Here is a 25,848-nt window from a genome sequence, read left to right on the forward strand (position 1 = left end):
TAAGAGCTGCTTACCTGAGCAGCCTGTGGCCGAGAGTTGGAGCAATCCCCTGGGGGTGCCAGTCAGGCAAAGGGAACCTCAGTAGCTGCCCAGGCTTCCAGCATGTTTTCTGAAATCTTCTAAAGCTCTAAGAGAGGGACAGTAGTTTCTGTGGCAGTGCTGCACGCTGAAAATGGGCCTAAACCTATGAAGTTTTTTCCTTTATTTTTTTTAGAAGATAGCTTATTCACTTTTTGCTCTTATGTACTCTTATTTTGCTATTACTTGCTCTTTGCTTATTTTTATGCTTCTGAATATTTCCAAAAGCAGCTGGTAATATTAAGAAGGCATTGCAAAGAGGAGTTTGGCCCATTCCTGTAGATAATAGAAGTTTACCTGGAGGAAGGAAAGGCTGGGAAGCTGCAGCATGGTACGGCCTTGGAATGACTCTATGGGACAGCTTCTGCTCACATATACCTGCGAATGGTACAGTGTGGATTAAGACCTTTTGAGAGTGATTGTCACCCTACCTCGGTGGAGAAGACAACCCTTGGCAGGAGCCTCCTACTCTGTGTTTTCCAGGTCAGCGCCAGGTTTTCCTGGGGAGCTCAGGGGCTGCCAGCAGCAGCTGCTGTGATGTGGAAATACCCATCTCTGTTTCAGCTTCATTCAAAAGGCTGGAGAAAGGCAGCTGAATGCCAAGTGGCACAGGGATAAGACCGCTGGGGATGGAGAGGTGGGAGGGATTATCCCATGGCCTCTCTGAGCATCACTGTCTGCACAGTGTGTGTGCACTTATGTGGAGACCTCAGAGCACTAAGGGGTTTTTAGTGGCTTTTTCAGTAGGTGTTTGATGGAAACTTTCAGTTGTATTTTAAGAGTCTGTTGTAGGGATGGGGGCAGGGATGGGTTAATTTTATTAGCTTTGTGAAAAGATGTTGAAGGTAAGGATGCTCATGAGCATGATGCTCCATTGCTCTGCAGTCTGCCGGGTTTGATAAATGTTTAATGAGGGCTGGACCAGCAGCCGGGAGTTGTTGGGGCTCTTGGGATCTGTTGAGATAACTGGGATTTTCAGCATGTGGAGACAAGACGACTTTCAGGAACGTTTGTATCTGCTAATCATGCTGTAATAACAGTCTGCAATCGAGAGGCTGCAAACCCCCCATTTCTGACACAGCTGTGCATATTTAATTCGATAGAAAGCATTTCTAGTCTGCTGTTAGAAGTAATTCAGATTGCTAAGGTGGTAATTTTGATCATGGTAGTTTTTAGGGAAATAGAGGTATAAGCTGCACTGAAAAGTTAATAAATGCCTGGTACAAAACAAATGCTGGGGGGTGAAGAGCACGGACATAATGGGTGGCTGCCAGTGCCTCACTCTGCATCCCCGGCCTTGGCTATTCCTGCCTCGCTGAGCCAGCAGCAGAGGAAAGCAACAACCCTGGGCCCATCAGGTTCATGAAGGAAGTTTGTCCTGACCTATTGCCTGTACCACAGATTTTGGACATTGGGGCAGTCGAGCCATGGTGATGGATCACCAGCACACCAGCAGTGCTGGGGGGAAGCACCAAAGCCTGGTGGGGCCATGGAGGGTTGGCATGACCTGCTCCATGGCAATGCTTTCAGCTGACCCCAGGATTTAGACCACCGAGCTGGCATCTTTCAGGAAAAGAGGTCTGGAGGAGTGTGGGTTTTATTTTCCTTCATCTTGAGCGCAGCTGGGAAAAGCAAGTGCTTTCAGGGCTCCCAACTCCGTTTCTCTCTGTAAAATGTTCTTTTGCAAAATTGATCATTTCTGTAGGTTGAGGGAGTCTCTAAGGAACTTTTCTGTCAAGCATCTAAAAAGTACCATTATTTCTCTTCCATGCTGTAACAGCAGCTCGACATTTACATTTTAGCTCACTAAAGATACCTCAACAATCTCATTTTTCGTGAGAAATTTCATGGTGAACAAAGCAAACTAATCCCATTTTCAGGTGGTTAGTGCTGTAGTGTCTGGGTTGCAGAAACCACGTGGAGTGCTGGTGTTTATCAAGTGTTTTAAAAGCCTTTTTGTTTATTTTATTTTGTTTTGCCATGAGATGTTACTTTTTTTGGAAAGCATCTAGAATAATGAAGCAGCTGGTGGCTGAGTCTCCTGCTCGGGATGCAGAGAATGAAGGATGGCTGGGGTAGCTGGAATCATTCACTGCGTGCTGTGGACCACATAAACAAACAAACAGGCAATTCCTGTGAACCAGGAGGTGGGTGGTAACTCACAAACCACAGTTACCTGTTCTGTATGTGTACTCACTGTGACACCACATGGGAGCCAGCAGATACAGATCTCCCCAGCTCTTGTTCATTACTGTGAGGTGTTTGTGTGGCACAGCTCATGTAGGTGAGATCATGATGCCTGCATGTGAATGCCCTCCTGTGCAGTATGGAGGTCTGGTCTGAATTTGCCCGATCCCGGCATTGTGATGCTGTCATGTCAAGGAGAGCTGCTTTTCCTGCCTTGTGCTGGCTTGGAATAAGCATGCCCCCAACAGGAGGCTGCTCAAGAGCTGCCCACGCAGGGATGCTTAAGACAAACAAACTCAGGCAAGGTTTTTGTCAGTGACTATCTAACTGTTGAAAAAAATTCGGTGTTTCTATATGAAACATGTTTGTGACTCCGTCATTGCACTATTGCCTAACTCCAGGCATTCAAAAGCAGTAGCAGATCTCCCAGAACCGTGAAGTAGCTTGAAAGATCTGAAATATGTATATATTTATATACATATATTACCAACTTGTTTCTGAGCTGTTATATTAAACCCAAATCATGTTCTCATAGCCACGAGGGGCAGAAACTTTTTGCATACTTTCTGAAGAGGATCATGCGGTACGAGTACAACGGCAAGGGATTGGATTTAATAACTCTGGAGATTTCTTCCTGCTTTATGTTTCCAAAAGTGGAGATCCTTGCAGAAGCTTCACCAGCTGGGTCTTTAGGAAAAGCACCAAAATTTGTGAGGCTCATTATACAGTCCTAAGAAGCAACAGCTCCATACATACATATTTATTTTAATTAAATTTCTAAGCAGAGAGATCAGAGGAAGGATAGGGACCTGTGTTGCACAGTAGGTGATTTTGTTGTTCTTTGAAAGTGTTTTACTCATAAGGGTTGTTTTAATTCTGTTGGCAGGTTGTAGGATCACTTCTATGTGTTGGACACAGCACTGAAAAAGCAGAATTTCACATAGCAGTTTTGCTATAAAGATAACCAGACTAAACCCATTAAATACAGAAACAGCTTCATGCTAAGCTTGCAGCCTACCATGTGAGAATGGAGAATTTGACCCAAAAGAGAGAGGAAGAGCAGCAGAAAGTTGCCTGCTGAGTCCAAAAGTGATGTAGGTGTCAAGAGCACAAAATCTGCAGCTATCCCTTGTGTTTATTTCTCTTTTACAATTCAGTGAAAGTGGCTTTTTTTTGCCTTACTCTGAGACAGAGGAAAGGGGGAAGCAGCTTCCCTTTAATCTATGAATAAACATGCAGCTTTTTCTAGTCTAAGCTCTTAAAAATTGGTTATGGTTGTGTAATAGCTTCTGGGTTCCCAGCTCCTCCAGTAGCCAATATACTCTTTCAGGAAATCAAGTCATATCTTCCTTTGAAAAGACCCAGAAAAATACCAACCTAACCTGCTGGGAAGGAGCAAAAGACTCCAAGGGATTTCTTTCGAGTTTGCCAGCTGACCTTCCTCTGGCCAGATAACAGAGTCTGGAGCTTCAAACTCAAATACCGAGTTTGAAAAGCTTGAACTGACAATGCAAGTTGTGCTCATGGTGCTGCTGAAGCAATCAATAAGTTTCTGCCTCTTTTCTTGGGGGGCTAGCAGGGTGGTTTGCCGCTTGTGTTTCTTTTACTCAGAACAGTCCCATGACCATTTTGTTATCTCTTTACCGTTCTTGCAGACCCTCAGGCACAGTGTTTTTCAGGTGCGTATACAGCCACTGCCAAAGGGGAATTTTTTCTATCAGTTCTGCTCTTGCAGCTGCTGAAGCTAAACCTTCCTCTCCTGTTCTTTTAGGAGGAAAAAAAAAAGTAAAAATGAGGAAAGCCAACTTTAGCTTTGGGACAGAGCAGATGAGTCCCTTTAAGGAGGAGAAGGACAGTTTTGATGGCATTTTGTTAAGCTCCCAATAGCCAAAGAGTTTGTTCTGGTACGTGTCAGCTGCAGCAGATGTTTTGTGGGTATTTCCAGTGCAAACCGCAGCAGTGGTATCTTAGGACATCAGCATGTGAGTGCTCTCCACTGTCTGCTTGGCCTAAGAAATGTGGATGTTTTTTTTTCCCAAGAGGGCCCCAAGGTTTATCATGTTACTGTAAAAGGGGCTGGAGGACCAAATCTTTGAAATTCTGCTTGTCAGTGGTGGTTAGTGGAAAAGGGAATTGCTGGAATTCCTGTCAGCATTCCTGGTTACTGGTGAAAAAGCTAAATTGTCACTCATACAGTGGAAGGGATGGCTGCTATTTTCTCCTCTTTTACTTTTCTCCTTGACTTACATGGCTTTTCCCTCTTTTGTAGGTATCAGAAGTACTGCTTAACTTCAAAGAAGTATTAAGAACTGAGATTCCCAGGATGTAAGAAATCCAGTGCTGTGAGTGATTAGCTTTTTTTTTCTGTTTTTCTTTACATGGGAAATTCAAGCTTGCCCAAACAGAAGGAGAATATTTTAATTTTTTTTTTCTTTTAAAGACACTTCAAGAAATGTTTACAGCAAGCAAATCCAGTCTTTTGGAACCAGCTGAGTGCCTTTGGCACCTCTTTGCAACCCACAAAATAAAGTCAGCATTGTATTACCACATAGGCTGAATAATTATCTCACTGCAGATATGAACCACATGAATGCATTTAACTGAGAATATGGTCAGCAGAATGGACCATTAGCACCATCTGAACCTTGTTTGTTGTTTCCAAGCCATTGAAAGACAATCTTGGTGAAGATTTGAGGGTGCTTGTGTGTTTTGAAAGTAAAGAAGAACACAGATTGGCTGTGAGGTTGTTTCTGTGTGTGTGCACAACACCCCAGCCCTGTCATCAAAATGGAAAACTATCCAATATTTGGCTCTTTCCTGATGTGATAAAATAGCTTCAAAGGAAGTTTTATACCACAGGAGATACCTGCACACTTGTTCCAACGCAGCTTGGCCAGGAGCTTTTACATATATATAAACCCCTCCCCCCCAAAAAAAAGTGTATATTTAAGGAGCATCTGCACTATGACCTTTTTCTGTGCATTGGTAAAGGGTTTGAGCTGTGATTTTGCATCAGCTGTGGCTTATTTGCAGTTTTGCAGGTGGACCAGGCAGGGCTACATTAGACCCTGCTCAGGAAGCCTTGGTTGGAGTTTCTGACTGTCTGCAGTGTGGGCTCCTGGGGCAGCTTCTCTTGTCTGATGTGAGGCTGAATAACAGGGCAGAAATTTGGACTGAAGGTTTGGATGCTATTGTTCGGGGCTTCATTGCTTTCTGTAAGTAATTGCTTTTTTTGTAAGTAAATTTTCTTAGTAGAGAGGTTGAATAAGGGTTTTTTTTGAAGTTTTTAAAATCAGATCAACTCCCATCCCATTTTTACCCTGTTCTATGGTGATGGAAATTTATGGTTACTTGGAAATCAGTGGAGTTTTGTTTCCATTTTTATTTCAGTGGCTTACAGCCTGTCTTCTGTTACAACAACAAAATCTATTTGGATTAGAACAGAATAAAACCCCAAATTGAAATCAGCCTGAGAAAAGAAAGGGCTCTGTTTTGTTAACAGGAGAGAAACTAAGTCAATCCATGTTTGGTAAAGATGTGGTACAAATTTCTTAATACTTAACAAGCATTCAGGAATTGGTAAGCAAAAAAGAAAAAAGAATCCTACTTTCAGCCTTTTGTGAAGGATCCCGGCAATCAGTGCAGTTGCTGGGAGAAAAGGGATGTGAAGTGATGACAGTGTTTTGTATTGATCATCCCTCAGTAAAGTGGTCCATGGTTTATATTCTTCCTTTGAATCATGTATGTTTTCTCCTAACTCCTTAGTGACTGTCACATAAGACCTGCTAATTGAGCTGTGGGGTTTATTTTTTGTCAGTCGCTTACAAAGCATTGCACAGGATCGGCTCTGGCCTCTTATTAACAGATCTGTTGGCTTCAGAGTGATGGGAAGAGTAGATACTGATTAAAGTGAAGAAAGTTCAGCAGAAAGATGCCATGTGTACGTATCGTGTCTCTCAAAGTATATCCACTCGTGAGAAGTGCTCTTTGCTCATCTCAAAAATAAAATTTTCTTGTTTTTCTGTTAGGTAGGCAGTGTTGAAATTTGGGAAGCATTTTTGTGGTCCTAATGAATCTACATCCTAATGCACCCCTGTGGTGGTTGCTTCCACAAAGGGAATAAATGTGGGGATCTGCTCCTGCCCTTCAAAGGAGGGCTGCTGGTCCCAGGTAAATGTTGTCTGTGTTTTTAAGTCAAAGCAAAGCAGAAATGCTGAGGGAGGCATGTAGTCCACGTGCCTCTGATATATCATAGCTGTGTTAAGAGGATGAGAGAGAAAACAAGAGCAGCCTGCTTGGATGCTGCCCAGGTATGTATGGTCTCAGATGGCTCTGAAATTATTGCAGCAAGATGTAGTTGCAGCTCAGGAATGAAAGGAGACTTTTAAGTTTCATTTACCTGTCTTCTCCCACTCTGGCTGCACGACAGAAGCCTGAGTGAGGAACTGGGGAGCATAAGATGGCTGCAGCAGGGTGATGCTGACTTCTTGCTCAGAAGCTCAAGGAGAAACCAGAGCGGGAAGAATTCAGCTCTCTGCATCTTCTTGCAGTATTGCCCTGCACAGTGTTTCAGGATCAGGTGTTCAGTGAGAGATTTGATGGAGGGAGAGAAAGAAAAGGAGGCTTCTTTGCCATCTCCTTTTTTCTGTTTGCCTGCTGGTACCCAAAGGTGGAGCTTGCCAGCAGCTGCTCCCAGAGGTGCCGTCCCCTGCAATGGATGGCAGTCTGGGATATAGCAGTGGCTTAGGGTGGCCTTGACTGACACCCGTTCAGAGGGGACCTAAACCAAGAGCTGACATGCTGTATTATGAGCAGTCAGAGATGGTGTTTGGTTTGGGAAGTTCCTGCCACTTCTGGTGCGTTTGGGACACTGATGAGCAAACTGTGAGTGGTGGTTGCTTCATCTGTTAGGCTTTAATTCACCTTCCCTTTGTAAGGCAGCATCTCTATTCTGCTATTTAAGAGCAATACCCACTTTTTTTGTGGGCAGGATTCCCCTGATGCAGTTTTGTTCTCAGAGCAGTCCAAGGCAGAGCCATCTGTTGGTGGAGGATCAAGCCCTGGGAGGATGCAGGGGAGGGTTCCCTTCAGGTTGTATGTGCTCAAGGAGAAGCATCCTCAGCTGTAGCATGGTGGTGTGGTGGCTCTCTGACCCCAGGTCTCTGTGTGAGGACAAGTTGGTGAGGTAGCTGCAGATCAGGGAATGCCCAGGGCAGGCTGCAGCATTGGACTGCAGAGGCATAGCAGGTCTGGCAGGAGAGCAGGGAGGACAGAGAAGCTCTTTTATGTATTGGGAAAATTTGGGGAAAACTAACTTGGAAAAATTAACTCATTTATGTCAAGGCTTTTGGATGTATAACTGTAAAGGAGGCACTTGTTGCAGTGAATTATTCTTTATCAGATAAGATTTAGATGGGTTTGGGGTTATTTTTATAATTTGGAGCTTGAGCAGTGAATTTGCAAACACTTTCTGCAAAGAAAATGACAGCAGTGCATCCTAGGAATGCCAGCACTATGCACAGAAACAGCTTTACAAAATGCAGCAGTGGCACTGCCTCCTTGCTCTTACATGGGGCAAGGGATTGGGCAGCAGCTGCAGCAACCCTCAAAGACTGAAACCATAACTTGCACTTGACACCAGAAAAGCCACCGCTCCAAACAGTGTACTCCCCACAAAATCCATGCACATTCTCCCCATGTTCAATCAGCTGACTGTCTGGAAATGTTGGACAGACTGTGTTTTATTTTTAAAAGGAGGGGGGAAATACTGTTACAACTGAAGAATAGAGATGTGGAGGAGAAGTTGGTTGGAGAGCAGTCAGGAGAGATGAGGCTTAGCCAAAAGCCTCCATTGCAGTTCACAGCTGAGAAGGGATGAGGAGATTTCTTCCATGTAACTGCAGATTTGCAGTTCATATCTCAGCTGAGGGGTGGAAAGAGGGCAGGTTTTCCCAAGAGCTGAGTGCTGCCCAGGTTTTGGTAAAAACAGGGTTGCTGCTGCCTGGCTCTCCTGCAGCCCCAGTGTGGTGGTCCTTTGGGATCTGACTCTGTAGACAGGAACTGATGGTGCCAGAAGAGGCGAAAGCAGGTTTTGTTCCGTTCTTATTTTTGATAGTGTCTCTTCCTCCTCTTCTTTTCCATTAAGTATGATGTCACAAATGACATCAGTCCAATAACTGCTTGTGGTTGTCATAGTCACAGCCTGTGACACCCAAACAAAGCAGTAGGAAAGTGAAACTGGCATACAAATGCTGTAATATTAATCACATTCCTTTTGGTTAATAACTACATGGTTAGGTATTTATTTTCCATTGGAAAAAAGAGGAAGGGGACTTAAAGCAAAAAATTGAGTCATTTAGGGGGAGGAAGGTGGTTCCCAACTCCATCTGAGCAACACAGCTGCACTTCTGTCTCCCAGTACTCTTCCCCTAAGCCAACATTGCTCTGGACCTCAACTACCGAACTCTCTCCTGCAGCTGTTCCCATCGTTGCAGACCACATGGTGATGGTCCAGCATGGAAAGGCAATAGGAGATATTCCACTGCCTCTTAATATGAACTATGTCCCCAGGGCAAAGCCTCCCAGGGACTGGCAGTGAGTGCCAGCAGGAGCCACAGGTCAGCCAGCTTTGACTGCTGGATGGATGAGGTTGCCATTCTTGTGGTGCATGGACAGAGTGTAGAAAGGTTTTTTCATCTTCTGGGGGGTTTAGATGTGATGCGGGAGTGGTTGTTTGTGGTTCTTTGTTCTGTTTTGGGTTTTTAAATCTGTAAAACGAGCTATTCTGGGTGAGCAGCAGAGCTTGTTTGCCCTTGCAGGGTTTAATCTCCACTCCTTCGGAGTTTTGCACAGTTGGCCTGATGGTAGGAAGGTGCTTGCTGCAAGAAGTAATTCCAATAATTAAAAAAAAAAATTTACAGAAATAGATCTGGTACAAGTGCTGCATTTGCAAGACAGGCAGGTGGTCAGGGCTTGCTGGGCAGGAGCCACCTAAACCCCTTGCTGCTGCGGTCATGTGGGGAGCCACCATCCATGATGCCCTCACCAAAATTCCCCTTGCCCAGGGCTATCCGTTCTCTGTGCCCCTATGGGAACGTACTGACCCAGAGTGCTCCAGCATGGCTTCCCCAAAATATTTGGGCCTGTGATTTGTGGGATGAGCCCAGACAACCACCCAGCCCTGCCTGAGCTGGGAGCAGGCAGCAAGCACACAGAGCAGTGTGGCAGGGAGCACTGACCAGCCCGGGGGCTCTGGATTCCAGCATTTAGTGCTGTGGCTCCTGCCAGCGCTTCCAAGGGGGTGCTCATTATATAATAGCTGCTGGTTGATTAATATGCTGTGAGTCAGAAGCGCCAGGGTATTTTAGCTTTCTCTAGTTGCTATGGCAATGTTATTTTAACAAATAGCTTTTTAATATTTAATTAAAACAGCTTTTGGCAGGCTGGAGTAAGAACTATTACAATTACTACTACAAAGGGTTAGCAATGAAGTGCATTTCAGAGTCACCTCTTTTGGTTGGGTCGGTGTCATGTCCCCCACTCCAATCTGTCAGCTTCAAAAAATTAAAAAAAAACAAAAATCATTAATTTATTGGTTGTGAGAAACATATTCTTGTTTCCAAGACACAAAGCAAATGCAATGCAAATCTGCAGTTACTCTTCACAATTGAAGGTTGTCAATTCTTTCAGTGTACAGTGCCAAGGCAGCTCTCTAAGGATGAAGCGATATGATGGTGTTTATTAATTGCTACTTTGTCACTGGTATTCCTTCTTCTACCTTTGCCTCGCAGATGAGATCATTCCCATTTTACTTGCTTCATGTTTCCTCTCTGTCAGGTTGGATGCTTTTCCCTTGCCAGCTCGTGGAGGAGGCTGGTGCTGTGTCCAGATCAGGCTCTGGATGGAATCCTAGTCTTTTTTTAGGTGAGCTCCTCTGCTCCCTGATACCAGAGGATTCTGCAGTAGAGACAAATGAACAGAGAACTCAGTCTTCAGAGAAAAATAAATATTTAACAACTCTCTTTGTAAATACCCTTTATTTATAGAACAGTTGCAGGTTCTATCATGCTTGATAAATGGGGATGCTTTTTATGCAAGAATTCTGCCTTGAGGTACTCAGTGGATACTTAATGTTGTCTGTGATATAATAGTGAAATAAATGTGTCGCTCTCATGTCGCCCTTCCAGCCCCTATTTTCCGTGATTAACTTCAGTATTGCCCACTTTGTCTCTATTCACATTGCATTCCTTAATATTATACTGAAACCTAATTTGGACAGTAACACCTTTATTTCCTGAGGGAAGGGGAAGGCTGCAGAGACTATATGTACCTCCATCATGTTATCACCCTGGTGTCTCACCAGGTCCTTGAGGTTGGTGAGCTCATCCTCTTGCTCTCATAGAGGCTGGGATAGTGCTGTTATCCCATCTTATAAACAAGTGAAAGTAAACCTGGAGAGACAGATTAGGATGTGTTTCACCCCAACTGCCTATAAGCTAAGCAATTGTTTTGTAGTAGCTGTCTGACCACTTCCAACATCAGTTGAAATACTGCACCATTTGCAGAGATGTTTTGCCCTGCTTTAGGACAGATGTTTGAGGCAAGTCACAGGTGTAACACTCAAGAGTTGTTTGTCTCTCCCCATGTAACTCTGAGCCATAAACTCAAATGGGGAAAAACTGGACAAGAGAACTGCCACCCTGCACCAAAGATCTTCTATACAATTTCTGTATAACAGTGTCCAGGCTGGAGGATGTCCTTGCTTGTTGCACTGCTCTGGTCACACAGTGTCAGGTCCCCAGTCCGAAGCAGCACAGTTAATCTCTGCCACACATTTCTCGCAGCTGGGCATTGAGGATTAAACAGCTCAGAAGGAGGTGCAAATCCTGTCCACAGGCATGTAAGCTAAGGTGCAAAAGATTTGCCTAAATCCTTCTAGCAAGCCAGGAAGAGAACTAAGGCTTTCCTTCTTATTTACACTGAAGATGTGTTGTTACGACCAAAGTGACAGTGATAATATTGTTGCTGTGGTAATACAGCAAACAGTATGGCTGTGTTAGGCAGTTCTTTAAAGCGTCCTTCTGAGTTGCATCCCATACTTATTGCTAATTTTTTTTGATGTCTTTTTAAACCCCTCTGCTAGCTGACGTCAACCTCAAGGAGTCCAAAGGCGATCCCAGGATGTGGTGGAAGCAGGGGGTCTCTGGGTGGGTAGTGACAGCCACAGAGCAGCACATGGTTGCAGCCACTTGTGTCAGCTGCTGGTTCCTGAGAGGTCTGGGAAGGAATCCTTTCTATTTTCTACCAACAAGGATCTGAAACATACTGCAAAAGTATTTGACTGGTTTCATAGCGAATGTGGGTCTCCATGAGGCTTGCAGGGTAGTAGCTGTATGGCAGGAGGTCCTGCCATAATAGAGGGGCATCACTGAGGGACAGGCAGTGACTGTTGTGGGGGAAGCTGATAAGCAGATGGATGAAACTGGCATTGCCATCGAGTGGAGGAAATGAGTGCCTCTGCTTTAGCAAACACAGTCGGGCTACCCCAGAGGGATAAGGGGGCTGAGAGGTTTGAGCCAAATACTCTGACCAAAGGGAGCTCGTGGAGCCATTCCTTGGGAGGAGGTGGTAAGAGTTTGGTGATGGTGACTGGCAAGGGTAGGGAGGTCTGAGCATCGATGCTTCTGGATATCAAAAGATGATGTATTAAGTAGCTGAAATGGGAATTCTAGTGAGCAGGCAGAGAAATAACACTTCTACCTGGAATTTTCATTACATGGCCAAATTTTGGAAAGGATACAGAGAAAAGTGCTGCAGAGTAGCAATCCTGCTTGGGCTACATGCTGGAGTCTGAGAGAAATGCCCCTATGTTATGGGTGAGAGAGAGTGGCTGATAGCCAGAATGCTGACAGTATAGCAGGTGGGAGAGCAGGGAAGGTTGGGAGCTCTGCCATCCCTGAGCAGAGGTGGCCCAGAGGTGAACAGTGGGCTGTTGGGGTGGGATGGCTGTGCCATGAGTCTGTGTGGTGGAGCAGACCCAGCAGTGAGCGATTTGGGGAAATCCCTGATGGGTATTGCTCCTGAGTGCTGTGATAAGTGGCAGGTCTGGGTAGTGGGATCTGCTCTGGAAAGCTGATCCCAAGGAGGAAAATTGGGTTCTTCGAGGGAGTGGCAGGGGGAAAGAAGAGGATGGGTGCCTGTATTTTTGTTTGGGTAGATGTGCACTGGAGTTGTACTGGAAAAGCTGAAATGTGATTTACAAGGGGAAATAAAAGCTCCACTGCAAACACAGACTGATGTGAAAGAGTTTACCTGCCAGGTCCTCAGCTCAGCCTCCCTATATGGGTGAAATGTGCTATGTAGATCTTCAATTTACAGTAATTTGGGGCTCGCTTGTTGTCTGGAGAGGCATGACATGTACTCTGGCAGATCGGACTCCCCCACCCCTGAGTATAAGGGTGGATCCAAGCTGACAGTGCTCAGAGATACTGCAGTAACAAAGACTCCCCAAAATTAAGCCCAAGGGCCTTTCTTTTTTGTGGTTGTTTAGGATCCATGCAAGTTGGTGATCTTCCCCAAATCCCTGTGTTACCAAAAGCATGCGGTCTCCTCCCCTCACCTAAACACTCCCTACACTTAAGTGGAAGCAAAGCCAACTTTAGCTGGTCCCAACTATTTAAAAGATAGGTTGCTACTTTCATGTGTCCCTGATAAGCAAGAACATCAAGGGATGGAATAGAGTCAGGTGAATTGAAAGAGATTGGAAGCGACAAAAATTGCAGTGAACTTTCCTAGAGCTTCCCATCTCCACCTGTTCCAGTCCTTTCCTTTATCTTTTGCTGCCATCAGTAGTTTTTGGTAGTGTTGTCTTCTCAATGACTGTTCTCTCATGGGGATGTCTGTTGGAAATCAGGAGGTTGATATGTTGAAAGCAGGAGCACTTGGGCCTGTGAGTCTGCTTGTGTATTGCAGAATGTGCTGCTGTCTCCTAACCCAGAAATGCAATGGCAGTGACTATTACGTGCTTTGCATCACCAGTAGTTTCACACAGTACAACTGTGATATTTGCACAGGTAATGTGTGCTTAATCCCTATTTTGCTGGTAGTGGCGTTAGGGTAGAGCATCACATAGGTGCCGAGCACAGTCGTGGTCTCTGAATTGACTCAGTTTTCATTGTCAGCATTAGTCGTGACTCAGGTATAAACAATCTGGCAAGTTTCCTGTCTGCAGTTCTCCAAGTATGGTCATCTGCTTGCGTGCCTCAAACCAGACTGTAACTGTGTGTGCTGCACTCTGAAATCCAGCCAGGTCTGCTACAGATTAATCAAACCCTGCAGCACTCAGGGGCAGCTGCATTTCAGATGCTGCTGTGAGTGTGTGTAGGGAAGGGTGAGGAGCAAGCGTGGTGCTCGGGATCTACTACAGGAGGACATTCAAGTTCTAGTAGGACAGGGAATAGTCTTTCATTTATTGTCTTTGGTTGTTAGTAATATTGGATTAAAATGTGATTTATATTATTTATATTATATTATATATGTAATTGTATCTAGTGGTTGTATATTAATTATTATATACTATATGAATGCAAAGAGCTACTGCATTATTTTTAGCTCTGTTACAAAACATTCAGTGGATTCCCATTTTGATGTGACCTTGCTCTCCTGTTAGGAAATTTTCCTATGTGACTATCCAGGACCTGCACCACCTGAGCTGGGACCGAAGCCCCTTCACAATGGGCAGCTCCAGTGTCCCACCCCACTTACCTCCCTACACTCACACAATCAAGACGAAGTTTCCTTACCAGCTGGACCCCAGGTTTCTCATAGAAGTGTCTCAGACGTCTGGATCCTTAAAATAATTTAATCATGGTGCAATAACAACAGCTTGAGCTGGGTGCCTCCCAAAGAGGGACCCCAAACAAAGGATCAAAGTCTATGTAGTGAAAGTCTGAGCTCTTCCAGCTCAGTATTTGGCTCCTGCTGCATCTGAGTGTCTGGTCACCTGGCTTCCACAGAGGTCCTCTGTGTCCTTTGTTATGCCCAAGAGTAGGCACCCACTGTTGCCTCAAGCTCCCACCACCCAGAGCTCAACTTGCAGCTCACACTGCAGCTGCACCCCGAGCTACTGGCACTAAATGTATTCCTCAATGACTCTGATGGCTTTTGATTAAGTAAAAGCTCACTGAGTGGCCATGGGCAGGCCATCCCTCTGATACTGGAGGAGTGCAGAGAAGGAGCAACTTTCTTCTTTGATCTTGCTTCTGCTGGAGTCAGTAGCAAAATTTCAGAGGACTTCAATGAGCCAGGATCAGTGCTCTAAAAATACTACCAAGGCACTTGGGAAGAGCACTCCTGAGTAGGTGAGGAGCAGCCCTTATGTGCCTGCAGGGCAGAAGGGAGTGCACCCTTGGTAGGTGTTGCTTCTTTATGAACACATCCTTTTGGTGCATGTTATCGAAAGGAAAGAAACTTTTGCAGCAGTAGTTTAATGTGTAGTGCTCTCTGTTGTAGCAATAAGCTTTGATCTGTTACTGTAGAAATTCTGCCACTTTTTATGCAAGAAGGTCCAAAAGCCCCTTCCTTTTGCTGTCCGTGAAAATCTTAACCTGAAGGGTGTATTTTGTGTGTGCCATGAGGACCTCTGAGCATCTCTTTCCAGGTGAGTCTGGATGAGTAATTGTGTCACTCCTGACATATACATCAGCCTCATGCTAGTCCTGACTGCCAGAGGTGGAAGTGAAATTAGAGATATACTCCGTGAGTTAAAAGCAGTGTAAAGCTTCTAGACCCTCCTGTAACTTACATCACCTTCAAGGATTCCAGAGAGTGGTTTTGAGCACGGGAAGTAGACAGGGTAGGCTGGGGGTCAGATTTGTATCCCCTGGGATGTGATGTCTGCCCACAGTGGTTGCACAGGCAGGAGCAGGCATAGAGGTGCTCATCTCCTTTCCCAATGGAAAATGGCTTCAATGTGTCCTTAAGCCTGAGGCTGACCAGGGGAAAAAAAACCCCATGCTCAGGCCCTGAGATGGCCCCAGCACTGCTCTGCAGTTGCGATACATCTAGTACACACAGCTGTGTACTAAGGGACAGGATAAATGGAGAGGAGGGAGATAGTGACCTCCAAACAGCTCCTGTGGTGGCAGATTGAAAGGAAATACTCTGTGTTTTAGCTGCTCTTTGTAGAGGGGAAGGTGACTCCGAAAGGGCATTTAAATAGCAAAACAAGTAGATGGTATTTTGAGGGTTTCCTAAGCTAGTTGCAAAAGTAATAATAATTAAAAGATCTCATTTATAAGAGTGGGAAGTTTCAAGGCTGCAGCTCTGAGCAGCATGCCAGGGTTAGGAGTGCTGTGGAGCCCTGTGATAGTTCCAGTGTGCTGGTTTGCTTTCAGGCTCATGGAGGGTTCATTTCCTACCTGTCTAGCCTCCCTCTGTCCATCTGTGCTGTCCTTGCCCAGAGATGCAGGGTCTGTGAGAGAAGGCCCACTGGGCCACTGGCAGTGACTGGAGTTTCCCACTTTACTTTTTTTTCTTTTTAATATTTGCTATGAGTAGGTTTAGCTTAGGAATTATCCCTGCAAATCACAGTCCCTACTTCTGACACCTGGCTTCTGCAACGCATCACTTGTCTGCCAGCAAACACGTGGCTGTGCCCATCAGGTCCCTGAGGCCAGTCATAGATACGTGTTGAAACTGTGGCTTCTCCTCCTAAAAACCTCAGTGGATTTCCTGTGCTCTGGGATATGTCAGGGGAACAGAGCACTGAGCTCAGTTGTTGTGGCCTCTTCCATGGCTGCCTGAAACACATCTGTAAACTTAGTGGTGGTAACATCAGTGTAATGAGCTCCTGAGCAGTGTATGGCATCGATAGCACAGCAGCTGCTGGAAAACTGCAGAGTCCCTTTACAAGACACCTTCTCAACACCGTGAGCACTGAGATGATGCCATACAAACTGCCTGCTGGCTGTTCAATGTCTACCCTAACGTGCTGCTTTTGTGTTGCTTTCAAATGCCAGAATTTTGCAATAAATGATTGCAAGTGCATCAGTTCTTGCCCGCTGCAGTGCATGTTTGTGGTCTTGTCTGGTCCTGGTGTAGTGTCTGCTCAGGTGGAGGCTCCTGGGGCATGTTGAGCGTTACAATATGCTCACATTTTGTGTCATCACCATGACTGTGCAGCACCAGGTCTGTTTTGGGGGAGAAACCACCCTCTTTTGTGCAGCCTCATTGGTTGCTGTCGATCTATTCTGTTTGCTTTTCAGGAAACTCTAGCAGGATTAAGCTTGCTGGCACTGTCTGACGCTGCTCTGTGCCTCTGCTCTTCCTCAAACACTCAGCCTTGAGAGCTCTAAAAGGCTGGACAATCCCCAGGGTGACCTCACAGGAAACAGGCGTTCAAAGAGTTCATGTAATTAGCTGCACTTTCTTTTTAGATACCACCTAATCTGCTTGAGTGAAGGAACCAGCTGTCCCATTTGCTTCATCAAGGCTGGCCTGGGCATTGTGTGAAGTGTGTGTCCTGGGGCTTTCCCTGGCTCTTCCTGCTGGTGGGAGCCTCAGCTGGGATGGTAGCACAGATAACATTATAGCAGGGTTTAAGTGTCAGACACCTGTATGAAATGCTTAGGACTTCAATTTTTTTCCAGGATACTGACCTCCTGGGGATCCCGTTACATTGTTTAGAGATTTGGGTACTGAACACATCTGAAAATTAGACTGTGTCTGCTTTACAAAGGCTGGATTTTATTACAGGCAATTGGAAGCTGGGGGTGGGAGGGCTTTGTATTCCTGTTAGTCAGTTTGGTGGCTTTTCTTTTTTCACTTGGTCAAAAAGATGGCTGATAGCATGGCTAGATCCATGCACACTGCCAGTCTGTGCATACTTCCCCATGTGGGTTACTGGAGGTGACAGATGTTCTGCTGCTGCTCCTTATTCCCTTCCCTGAGACCCTCTTTGTCAGAGGCTGGTGCCAGATTGCTCTGTGCATGTTCAGCACAGCAGTGGTTAACTCGAGGTGAGCTGTGTTTCATGGGAAGTCCAGGAGGGTGGTCCCCACTTTGCAAAGGTTAACATCATTCTGGTGGATACCACTTGCACTTTGCCCTCAGCAGGGTAGAAGCACACTCTCTCACTGCTTGAAGGGTTCGAACAAAATATGCCAGATTGCATGAGTTGAAATTTCTTTGATTTGACCTTAAGACAGATTTGCCTGCAAGGGGCTATTGTCAGAGACAGCAATGCTTGGTGTTGCTTGTTGTTGCTGAACCACCAATTGTTGAACATCTAGGTTGTTGCTCAAAATTGCTATTTTTCTCATAGTGTTATTAGACAGTTTTGAAGCCTATTGACTTATGAAGACAGCAATATTTAACACTTTTTTTTAACCCTCAAAGCAATTTACAACTAATAATCCTCCTCACTCTCATGTGAGCAGGGACATGGTGTGTAAACTCTTTGGGACAAGGAGTGAGGCTTGTTTGGATTGGGGAAAAACTGCTGATCTGGGAAAACCTTGCCATAGAAATTCTGCCTAGGATTTATACAGAGAAACCACTTTGTGTAAGTAACTCAAACGTGCTGGTGAAAGGATTGGGATGTTTCTAGTGCAAGCAGTTAAACCATACCTTGTCTTTCTCAAATTTATAAAATGCAATTTTAGCTGTCTTGGGAGGTTTCCTCTTGTTTTTTAAAGTTCCAGAAGTCTACGTGGGAGATCGTAAAATTGGATGAGTACTGTGTGACTGAGGGATTTCTGAGTTAATTAGTAACTTGAAACATAAGAAAATAAAGATTTTCTTGACTTGTTGCATTAGTAAGATATGTTTGAACCAGTGCTGCATGTCGTTAAACATCTGGTGAATCACATCTGACATACATGCCAAAAAGAGTCTGAGATAATGGGACCAAAATGTCATGCAGTAATTATATTCACAAAACAGAGTAATTTCCTGGAATATAATCCTCGGAGATTGTAAAATTAAATTTGAAAATGCATCCCCATTCCTATCTTGCCCCTTAAAAAATAAAACCACTGGAAATTGTTAACCCTTTGGTTGTTCTTACATCAGCTTGTGAAGGTTAAGCTTATTGTTAGGTCTCAAGTGCCTCTTTCCTACCCCAATTTGCCATGACCAAGGGCAAAGTGAATCCATGCACCATCCATTTGTAGAACACACTCGTGCTAGTGGAGGTTCCCCATAGAGATATAGATGTTTTCTGCTTTGTTCTTCAGGTCTGCCAGCTGTTCAAGTCTTCAGGCTTCCTGAAACAGTGACCATTTTGGGTAATACCACTGCTATGTGTCATGTAATGGGCAGAAAAAGAGTCTCTGGGCTTGTTTTGGTTTTATTTAGGAGATACTCAGCGAAGAGGCATTGTTAAGTGTATAGGGAATTGGCGCTGGCACTACTGGTGTTGTTCTCCAGGGGTCTTTTACACCTTTAGAGAATGTATAATCTAGTCAAATAATGGTAACTTATCCTAAAACTGTGGTAATTAAACTTAAGGGATTGCTGAGGTTGCTGGGTAGGGTTTTCTGAGAGCTGGGTTCCAAACCTGCTCTGTCTGTCTCTAATCTGTGTTTTAAACATTGACTTCAGCTTCTAGCTAATCTTCTTTAACTTGTGCTGTGTTAGCTAATTCACTGGGAACTCTTGCAGGCTCCAATCTGTTTGCACAGTCCTTATTGAATCAGAATGGAAAAGCACTGTGGAATTTGAAAGAAAAGCAGAATGTGGATTTGTGGTCTTTCCTTTTTATGTAGTCTGTTTGAAGGAGGAAGACTGAGGTACCTTCACCTATGTGAATCATCAAATCACTAGCAAAAATATAGGAAAAAAAATGTGTTTTATCATTGCTGCCTTGTCCAGTGTGCTGAGTTGAGAAGGACATGCCTGTAGGTTGGGCTAAAAATTGGGCAGGAGTGAGGGGCATTGCAGTTCCTGTGGTTTTGGAATGGGAGAGAAAAGCCTGGAGCCCCTGACCGGGGCTCTGCTTGTAGCAGCAAGCTGCCCCTCCTGGGTGGGATTCAGCAGCAGCAAGGCTGACCTTTTGGGCATTTGAACTGACTTCAGGAGACTGAGGGCAAAGCTGTTTCTTCCTCATTCTCCTCTTCCCTTCCTCTTCAAGCCCTTGTGGCCCTGTAGCCCTTTGCTGCTGCCTATTCCTTTCTCTCTGTCTTCTCAGCAAGCCCAAAACCAGTTGAGGTCCAACCCAACACCTGCTGTTTTCATCAACTAAGTACAAATCACCCTTCTCACCTCAGGAAGACCAGGTGCAATCATCCATGCGTGCTCATGCACAGACAAAATAAACTTACAGTCCCACCAGGATAAATGTTGTATTAAAATCACACATGTAACATCATCAGAGTTCTGGTTTAAGCAGGGCAGATGGAAAATGCCCTGCTGACCTAATGCCCATTAAAAAAATTTAGCTGTAGCTGGTGTCAATGCGCTGCTTTCTTCTTTCCCTTTCTTTCCTTATCATTTCTGTGTTTTCTCTTCTGAAGAAGTTCAGTGCTGCATGAAAGAGATTACAAGTGCTTTTCATCTTGCCTCTTTTTTCCCCCCAATTTTACTGCTTCCCAGCAAGCCTCAGGAGGTTTTTTTTGGTGTGGGGGGTTTTTTGGGGGTTTTTTTGAAGCATTTGATTTGTAGCTCTCCTACCTGCTGGGAAAGATTGACCTGTTACTGAGCATCTTCAGACAGCCCTTCTTACGAGTCACTTGGGACTGGAAGCACAGAGGGCCAGGTTGAAAGGTGTTTCTTTCCTGATGCTGTTTACACCCTAAGGGAATAGTGATGGCATGTGCTGTTTTTATATAGCTGGATATACATTGGGTGTATATGTGCCTACATCTTGAAATGCGGTTGTCCAAGGAGGACAGGCTTTCTTTTTCCCCCCACTAACACCCTCTTGATTTCTCCAGATCTGAATGAAATCCAATTGCATTTTTTTACCCCCACTCTTTCTCTCATAATACGATTTTGGTGCGGTTTTGCTGTGCAGTTTCGTTTTCACAAGATTCAGGCTGTGCTTTGGTTCCTCTGAAGCATGAGGTGTGGATCCCATGCAGAAACACCTTCAGTCTGTCAAATAATTTGTAGGTTTCCCCATTTGCTGCCCTAGTCTCTGTACGTCTGGGGCAGGAGGAGACACAGGGAGAGCAGTGGTGCTGAGCCACTGTACCAAGAAGTGAAGGGAGAAGGATGCCTTTCACCTCACTTGGGTTCATTGCAAGCCCAATGGACCACAGGGCTATCCTGTTGTTCAACATTTGAAGCCTGAAAAGATATTTCAGGGCAGTCTGGACAGGGCTTTGCTTTTTTTTGCTTTTTTTTTCAGTTCCTGCCATTGTGATACCAACACTAAATTGTTTCGCCTTCAAAGGAACAAACTTGACACGCCGGAATGGCTGTTCTTCATCCTTTCTAAAGGATGAATCAGCCAGCACTGAATTTCCTCAGATACATCTTCCGCTTTCATGTGTTGGTCTGAAAACACTGACCTGAGCAGTTAGGCTGATTTATTCTACAAAAGGAGTAAAATCTGTCTATTCTTGTTTGGATTCAGTTTTGAAAGAGTAAGGTCTAGAATTAAAAGCAAATTATTAGAAGAAAAGAGAGAGGCCCTTTTTTAATTTGCTTTCCTAGACCTAATACTAAGGTTCCTTTCTCACTTGCTCATGCAACAATTAAGACCAAGTCCAATGGACATTGCCCTTGAACTCTTTTAGTTAATGCCACCTTTCATCATTAGCTGACAGCTGGAGATGCCATGTTTGAACCTTGGCAAGTGACAAAAGAGACCAGTGAAGATTTACGCACTGGCCCTGCTCTGAAGATGAATCAAACGCAGGGTGACCCATCCTGTGTCATTCCTCCTGTCCCTTCTTGCCTGGGGGTGGTTTGGATGCAATTAACTGATGTGAACTGCCAGTATTTGGAGAGGAGGGGTTTGGGAGCCGATTTCAGCAGCCGGATCCAATTTCTCAGCAGCCTTGTGTGCAGTTGGGCTGTGTTTCATCATATTAGCTTTATTTTAATAAGTGTTACGAGAGGACTGCTCAGTGACTGAGGATTTTCCATTACAGGCTCAGCAGCCTTTTCACGCTCCCTGGCTCTCTTTCCTCCTCTTGCAGTTCCACACATGGGATAATTTTGCTTTAGAAGTTACGTTTTTTGAAAAGGAGAGCAGGGACCCATGGATTGCATGAGCACGATGGGATTTTAAGGATTTCTGGTTTGTTCCCTCTCTTTCCCCTCTGATTTTACTGTTGTGAGGCCACAGGACATACCAGGGGAACCAAATGCATTGGGTCAAATAGAGTCCAATTCCTCTCTAAGCCCAAAGCAACCCTAAACAGGGACTGCTGCTCAGGAGCATTTCCAGAGACCACACAAGTCAGGAGCTACATGAGCAGTTTGTCTGGTTTCTTCTGCCTAAGTTTCCTTTGCCCCATGAATGTTTTGGTGAGGGTTGAGAAGACAAAAGGTGTTGGAGGAGAAGCTGATCACCTCCACAAAACAAAAAAATCATTAAGAGAAGACGAACTTTGGAGAGAAAAGACAAAAGTAAATCAATAATTAATTTTTTTTCTTGGGTGCTCTTTCAGATAAGGAGCATGCATTAAGTCTTGACCTAGTTCCCTGAATATCACAAAGGTCTTGAGACCACAGTTGCTTCAGGAAATGTTCATGAGCAAGTGTTTCCCTGTCAGAAGGCAGCTGATCTGCTGGAACTGATGCTCTCCACATAAGTGGGTGTTTTGTCAATGCTTTTGTTGGGAAAAAGATCTGAAACCCAGGCTGGATATGAGAGGTAATGGCTGATGAATGCTCCTCTGAGACCTGGTTTTAGGTCTCTGCCTTATAGATGGGACTATTATCTCTCGCCTTCCTTGCTTCTTATTTGGATTTTGGGGTCAGGTGACTTCAAATAATAGCATCAGCTCTTGCTGTGGAATGTGGTTTTTTCCTAAACTTCAGAAACTATTATGCAATTAAACTTTCACATAAAGCTTCAGGAGAAATAACCCTGGACTGCTCTAGTCTGGGTCATCATAGTGCTTAAGGCAGCCTTGCAGGTGATAAGACAGGGAAGGAATGCTTCTGAGAAGGGAGGCTGGGGGGGAAGTCCTTGGGAGCTGACTTGTGTGTCAGTTTTGAATTGCTGATTGTTACACAGAAAGTTTGCCTACATGGCTAGGTTGAATACTAGCCAAAGACAAGACCCTAGCTCTGATGTGTCTGTGAATGCTGAATTGCTTAAATATTCATCCAAGAACACAGGTAGGGTGTGCGTTTTGAAGGAAAACTTGTAGTTGCAGAGACAAGCTTTAGAGCCTAGCCTATATTTAGTTACTGCTGCAGCAATGGCAGGTTGGTCCTAGCAGAATATCAGGTGCAACATCCGGTGATGGCTTTCAGAGGCAGCAAGAGAGCTCGTGAGTACCCTGCCTGCCTGCCCTCCACACTGGCCAGGCTGCCCACAGCAGTGGCAGATCTGTCTGTCCTCCCCAAGGAGATACCCACAGCGAGAATGATTTGTTGTTTTTTTTTGGTTGTTTTTTTTTTTTTTTGACTAGAGAGGTAATTTTTCATGCTGTTTAGAAAACAAAATACATTGACTGTGCTGTACAAAGTAAACAAACCAACCAACCTGAAAATGACCGAGCAGCTGGTTAACAGTTGGAGCTAAGACATGTCTCAGCAGTGAGGCTGTGGAAATGCTGCCTTTCCCCAGTGTATTTGGTTTCTCAGCATGACAGGATTGCCAGGCTGGTGGCGACAGCCAGAGATTTTCAGCCGGCTCTTTCCCTGCCCTCCTTCACTGTGCAGCAAAGTCTGGAGACAAGCACACTTGGTGCTGGGGGGTTGCCATGGAAAGAGCTGCCATGTCGCACCAAGTTTGTAGTGGGGTGTTTGATTGTTGTTTCTTCTTGGGAGAAGAATTTTCACAAATGTTACAAAACTGGGTGACCATGTAAATTAATGCAAGCTGGTCACAAAATCAGTCTCTCTTGAAATTATATCATTAAGGATTTTTTTTCCTTCCCTCGGAAGGATCACACGTGTTTTGGCAAACAAATACTGAATACTAGTCTCGCACTGGATTTTCGAGCCTGCTTGCAGCACAGAAGAGAGAGTAAGAAGGAGGAGGGTTTGCTGGAGCAGGTGGGAGTGAGTGTAAGCCCTGGGCACACTGTTGTAGACCTGGTCTTGGCCTCCCAGAAACAGGGAGAAGAAACCAAGTTTTAAAAAAATATTTAAACAAGTGCCCTTTGGTGAGAAACTGTTTTAAGGAGCTGTTGTCCTCCTTTTGTGCATTTCTTAAGTATTGCTCAAGCATCATTGTTACAGTTTCTTCATCTGGACGAGCTATGAAATAGCCCTAGGGGAAATCCAGCCATCAGGGAGGCAAAGAGGCCGATGCCTAAAATGACTCTAGCCCTGAGCCAGAGCTGGAAATAGTGGGTATGAAGGGATTAAAACCTGTGGGAGGAGATGGGAGGAGGCAACTGCCAAGCTTACTTTGTCATGCTTTAAGGTGTTCCGATGGCAAACCCTTCTACTGGTGAGAAATAAATGAATGTGAGGTTTTGCCAATTCTTTCGTTGTTGTTTTCCCTGTCATTTTATTCTTCAGTACAGTAATAATCTCTCTGGGTGAAACATGGTCCCTTTTGTGGTTTGGGAGTGTGAGGGGCATTCCAGTCAGATGCCAAAGCATCCAGGCTCTGGATGGTCCAGATCAAACTCAGTTATGGAACTAGGAACTGGTTTGTTCTGCATGCCTTGATGTTTAAAATTAGAAGTGGAAGAAACGAAATGTGTCCTTTGTGGCACGTGCTGTGGCAAAAGTCTGCAAAGGCACGGATTCTTCTAATCTGATAGTATTTGCAAGTGTGTCGATTCTTATTATTTTTTAATACATATCAGATCAGATCTTATGAAACTTCATTTAGTTACAAAGATACTTCTCACTTTCTTCCACTGCATGTTTACAGAAGAATCAGTGCTTCTTTTGAACTGGGGTATTAAGAAGTTTGTGAATGAGCCAATAATCATCTCTTTGTATTTCCTGAGTGAAAGGGAAATACAGATATTTTTGAGTCCTGCTAAATCCCACTTTTTGCCAGCAGCATTGTGTCAGGGTGTGCTCACTGTCTACTCCCTACACCCCATATTGGCATCCCTTCCCAGAGCTCCTGGGTGCTGGCAGCTCCTGTCCTGGCCTAAGGACTCTCGTTGCAAGGGCCAGTTGAGGAAAGGTGGGACAGGATGGATTAAGAGCTGCTGCATTGAAAAAATAAAAAATTATATACTACATGCACACACAGGCTGGCAGATTAAACACAAACTGCGAAATGTTACACAAAGGAATTGCATGTTGTTAGATCAGATCTGTCTGCCAAGTTTGTGGAATCTTGAGGACAGGAATATACCTGAAAATAGGAGAGCCTTATATTCAGGTGGTCTAGTAGTATCCAGGTACCAAAAGTTGTGCAGAGAGGCTTGAGGGCAGAGCCTTGGCGCTCCCTCAGACCCATCCTTGCTGCAAGTCTGGTTAGAGTTCACTGGAATTAATGCTCCCCAAAGCAGCAACTCCACTGTCCTGCAGTACTTGATATGGGAAGAAGGATCTCATTTTTGGGGGAGAGGGACAGTGTTTGGGTTTGTGGATTGCAGTCATCAGGGGAGTGTTTCTGTCCCAGCTATGGAAACCCAACTCTGTGTGACAAGGGGGAAGGATTGCACTGCGTGCCCAACTTCTGGTACGAACAAAGGTCCTTTGTGGCCATGCCAGATTTTCCCAGCAGAACTGTTACTGTGCACAGAGGGCAGTGGCTCTGCCCTGTGACAAATTGCAGCAGCAACGGGTACGCAGGGAGGAAGAGGAAGCTTGTTTGGTCCCGTGATATCCAGGGGGAAAATGGCGTTTGTTTGCCTGCCTGGTGGATGCCCTGATTTGTTTGGTAGGGACACTTAAACTGTATGCAGCCACCTGAAACTTCATCATACTGTGGGGCAAGACAGGCTTTTTCCCCATGAGTAAGCACAGTTTTTAAAAGCTTCTAATTCTGGCAGGGTTTTCTCTCTTCCTCTCCCCCCAATTAGAAATTGTATATATAATCTTTGATTTTCCTAAGGAAGATAAATATTTGATTGGGAGCATATTTGTTGGATGACAGAAGACAGTGTTACTTAATTAATAACTTCAACTCCAAGCAAGTTTTAATTTCACACTTCATAGGGTGTAAACATCTGGAACATCAGTGATGCTTCAGCTGGCTTCTGGTTTCTGATGGCAGGCAACAGTTGGTATCTTTTAGTCTTGTATGCCTTAAATGCTCGGTAAGCTGAGGACAGTGTCTTCAGTGAAGGGAAAGCATGCAAACGTTTCAAAGGATCTTTCTGGTCTTGCTGTTTGTTGTCTCTCAGCCTCTTCTGTGGAACATGTGGTAGGTCCTCTGTCACACAGCTTATAGGATTATACTAGAGCAAAGTGTTTTGTATGGATGTGACGACTGGATGCTTACAAAGAAAAGAGATAATTAAATCACTTTGAAAACAAAGT

The 25,848-nt window shown here is 44.7% G+C and overlaps 1 protein-coding gene across 7 annotated transcripts in view; it reads left to right on the top strand.

Moving 5' to 3' along the window:
- ZHX2 (zinc fingers and homeoboxes 2) overlaps positions 1–25,848 on the top strand; it is a 76,101-nt gene that overhangs the window by 27,519 nt on the left and 22,734 nt on the right. Inside the window, exons 1-4 of one of the 7 annotated variants that reach the window (XM_027726996.2) lie at positions 16–2,225; positions 4,037–4,169; positions 4,535–4,607; positions 5,299–5,480. The gene's annotated coding sequence lies outside the window, so the exon portion shown is untranslated. Of the gene's footprint in view, positions 1–15; positions 2,226–3,926; positions 3,945–4,036; positions 4,170–4,534; positions 4,608–5,298; positions 5,481–25,848 lie in introns of those variants that run through there. The other 6 variants (XM_039382164.1, XM_039382165.1, XM_039382163.1 and 3 more) reach the window with 6 other exon arrangements.

The sequence above is a fragment of the Pipra filicauda genome, unplaced genomic scaffold (assembly GCF_003945595.2).
Source record: "Pipra filicauda isolate LSUMZ 115617 unplaced genomic scaffold, ASM394559v2 scaffold25_size4600443_pilon, whole genome shotgun sequence".
In the NCBI taxonomy this organism is placed as follows: domain Eukaryota; kingdom Metazoa; phylum Chordata; class Aves; order Passeriformes; family Pipridae; genus Pipra; species Pipra filicauda.